The following is a 4,118-nucleotide window of genomic DNA, read 5'->3' as shown; positions in this document are numbered from 1 at the left end:
CCCAGATTTGAGGTCACACCTGGCAGTACATAGGGGAACTGTAATAGTGCTGGGTACCCAACTCAAAGCATGTGCTCCATCCCATTGAATGCACATGCAACCCCCAGATCATTATTTAAAAACAACATTCACTCCCTCCTTCCTGCGCCCCTTCCCTCGAACCTACCTTCAGACACCAGGTTCTTTCTGTTTTCCTTTCAAAAATATTCTCTAGTGGCTGGAGCGACAATGCAGCAGATAGGCACTTGCCTGGCATGCAGTCCACCAGGTTTGATCAAATACCTGACACCACGTAGTCCCTTGAGCCCTGCCAGGAGAGATCCCTGAGTACAGAGCCAGAAATAACCACTGAGCGCCATCGGGTGTGGCCCCCGAATCAAAAAATAAAACAAAGAAATATTCTCCAGATCTTCACTCAGCAAAAGCTGTGGTTCCTAGTTAAAACGTTGCTATCATGGTAAAAACACAGTTCTTTGGTTTGGGTGGAGCAGTCTGATCGTGGAAGTATCTGTTGCGTCTTTGGTGATGAATGCGGTGATGCTTATACACATACAAAGACATGAAGCTTTACTTCCCAACTTCAGGAGCTTGTAAGGCAAATCAATAACATTTTAATTTAATAAATATAGAATCTTCCTTCCTTCCTTCCCTTCCACCTTACCTACCTTTCTCCCCCCCTCCCTCCCTCCCTCTCTCCCTCCCTCCCTCCCTTTCTCCCTTTCTTCCTTCCGTCCTTTCTTCCTTTCTTGTTTTTGTGCTACAGCTGGCAGTACTCAGGGATGACTCCTGGTGGGCTCTGGGTACCATATGGGGTGCCAGGGATCAAATTCAGGTTGGCTGCATGCAAGGCAAACACCCTCCATGTCCTGTTATACTATCAATCTGCTCCAAGTTCTTAAATGTCTTCCCACATTCCCAACTCCATATTTGCAGTCTTCTGTTGTGAGGCACCAGTAAATGTTTCATTTATTTATTAATATTTTAAATTATATTTAGGTCTACGGCCATACCACCCTGAACGCGCCCGATCTCGTCTGATCTCGGAAGCTAAGCAGGGTCAGACCTGGTTAGTACTTGGATGGGAGACCTCCTGGGAATACCGGGTGCTGTAGGTCTAAGGGCTGGAGCGATAGCACAGCGGTAGGGCGTTCGCCTTACAAGTGGCCAACATGGCTGACCTGGAGACGTTACTGGGCCTGCTCGAGCAAATCGACGATCAATGGGAGGGCCTTTAGGTCGTACATTCCAATGGTGTTAATATTAGTTATTTTGATGTACACCGTTATCGCACCTCATCACCACCAAACTACCCAAACCTTCCACCAATGTCCTTATATTATTCCAGTCCATCTCATCATTCTCAGCATTCTCTGCACCCCCTTCCTCACATTCCTGATTTGATAATCTCAGCTATGTCATCCAGGGCCCATGATTTGACATCAGTTGATACTGCGGTTCTCTCTTTTGTTCCTCAAGGTGCCAGCGAACTGTTCCTTCCCATTCCCATACTGCACAGTGAACTGAACAATGAGCCAGTTCTCCAGGAAGAGACCAGCCTGGCTGTTTTTTGCTCACCACTCTTGCCCCCACACGGAGACTCGAAAACCTTCTCCAAGAGAGAATTTGTCTGGATTAGAAACCCGACACTCTCCCGGGGCTGGGAGTCTTTGGAACCGCACACAGGAAAGGGCTGCTGTGTGTTGACCCGCCCCTCCGACAGAATGTGTGTGAGGCCATCTCTAATTACAGCATTTCAGGAAGCATAACCCCGAAAACACGGCTGCTATGAACCACTGCACGTCCTAGGGCTAATCCAGGCCCGGAGGCGAGATGCTCTTTCTGCCCTTTTTGCATGGACCATCTCCTGCTGCTGTACTTCCTGTGGCCTCCTAGGGCCTTCAAGGCACACCCAGCAGCTACTCTGGGGCGTCCAGGTCGGCTCTGCTTCCCATTAGAGAGATGAAGAATTATTTTTTTAACTTTGTTAGCCATTTTTTATTTTTATTGAATCACCATGAGATACAGTTACAAAGCTTTCATGTTTGAGTTTCAATCATACAGTGATCAAACACCCATCCCTTCACCAGTGCACATTTCCCGCCACCAATGTCCCCAGTATCCCCCCCTTTCTCACCCTCCTCCTGCCTCTATGACAGACAATTTCCCCCATACTCTCTCTCTACTTTTGGGCATTATGGTTTGCAGTACAGATACTGAGAGGTTATCACTTTTGGTCCTTTATCTACTATCAGCACACATCTCTCATCCCAAGTAATCCCTCCAACCATCATTGCCTTAGTGATCCCTTCTTTATCCCAACTGCCTGAGATGAAGAATTCTTTATGAATTTCTCGCTCCTTTAGGCAGGAGACACAGTACAAGTTTTCAGATCCTTGCTTTGCATGTGACCAGCCCTAATTGAATCTCCTGCATAAGCACAGCCAGGAGTGACAGACCAAGGAGTAGGCCATAGGCAATGCCAGGGTACAATGCCCATAACGCCAGGTCTCTTCTGTCAAACTCTGGGTACTACCAAAGGGCTGTCCCCTGAGGCCTGGAGCTCCTGAGGAAGATTTTTCTATTAGGCAGTACATGTTTTCTGGGGAGAAGGGAAGGAGCTCCCAGAAGGCCCCCATGGGTGCTAACAGTCATATGGTTTCCACCTTATACAATCCGCCTGAGAGATGGGATCCAATTGCTAATTAGCCTTGGGACAAATCCAAATAGTTAAAAGAATTTAGGGATCACCCTGACAGTGCTCAGGGACTGAGCTCTTGGACGGACAGCTTGACTGGGCACTGACTGGTGGTATTTGGGTGATTTGGGTGACACCAGGGCCATAGTCAGGGGTATGTAGTGCTGGGATATTAGGCCTATGATCTACCACTTGAACAAATTCCTCAGTTCTTTATATATATATATATATATATACATATATATAATAAAGATTATTGAATCACCGTGAGATACAGTTACAAACTTGCATGGTTATGTTTCAGTCATACAATGATCAAGCACTTATTCCTCCACCAGTGCACATTTTACACCACCAATGTTCCCAGTATCCCACCTGCCACCCCCACCCAACCCCATTTCCTGTCTCTGTGGCATTTCTTCTTACTCTGTAATTTGAGGCGTGATGATTTGTAATACGGATACTAAAAGGCTATCATGTTTGGTTCTTAGTCTACTTTCAGCACATATCCCCCATCCCAAGCGATCCATCCAACCATCATTTACTTAGTGATCTCTTCTCCATTTCAGTTCTGCCGTTTCTCCCAGTGCTTGGGACTGGCTTCCAAGCCATGGCATGATCCTCCTGGCCCTTATCTCTACTATTCTTAGGCATTAGTTTCATTTTATGCTACTTTATATTCCACAAATGAGTGCAGTCATTCTATGTCTGTCCCTCTCTTTCTGATTCATTTCACTAAGCATGAACACTCTCCATGTCCATCCACTTATATGCAAATTTCATGATTTTATCTCTTCTAACAGCTGCAGAGTATTCCATAGTATTCCAGACTTAGGTTTTCTTTTTTTTTTTTTTTCAGATTCTGGCATTTGTGAACAGTGCTGCAATAAGCATACAAGTGCGGATGTCATTTCTACTGTTTTTTTTTTTTTTGCATATCCAGGATATATTCCCAGGAGTGGTATTATTAGGACATATGGGAGTTCAATTTCTAGTTTTTAGAGGAATATCCATATTGTTTTCCAAAAAGGCTGGACCAATTGGCATTCAGTCCACTAACAATGAATGAGACTCCCTTTCTCTCCGCATCTGCACCAACACTGGTTGTTTTTATTCTCATTGATGTGTGCCAGTTTCTGTGGTGTGAGATACTATCTCATTGTTGTTTTGATTTGCATCTCCCTCATGATTAGCGATAGCACAGAGAGTAGGGCGTTTGCCTTGCAAGCAGCCAATATGGCCAACCCAAGTTCGATTCCTCCGCCCCTCTCGGAGAGCAAGGCAAGCTACCGATAGTATCTGGCCCGCACAGCAAAGCCTGGCAAGCTCCCCGTGACGTATTCGATATGCCAAACACAGTAACAATTGTCACAATGGAGACGTTACTGGGCCCGCTCGAGCAAATCGATGAACAACGGGAGGA

The 4,118-nt window shown here is 45.9% G+C and overlaps 1 non-coding gene across 1 annotated transcript; it reads left to right on the top strand.

Annotated features, from left to right (window-relative positions):
* Positions 1-996: 996 nt before the first annotated feature.
* On the top strand, positions 997-1,115 carry LOC130018677 (5S ribosomal RNA). Its single transcript, XR_008791578.1, has one exon. It is a non-coding gene; the product is annotated as a 5S ribosomal RNA (ribosomal RNA).
* The last annotated feature ends 3,003 nt before the right edge of the window (positions 1,116-4,118 follow it).

The sequence above is a fragment of the Sorex fumeus genome, unplaced genomic scaffold (assembly GCF_029834395.1).
Source record: "Sorex fumeus unplaced genomic scaffold, SorFum_2.1 ptg000265l, whole genome shotgun sequence".
NCBI classification, from domain to species: Eukaryota; Metazoa; Chordata; class Mammalia; order Eulipotyphla; family Soricidae; genus Sorex; species Sorex fumeus.
The sequence above is the reverse complement of the archived record's forward strand: the minus strand, read 5'-3'. Positions and strand labels throughout refer to the sequence as shown.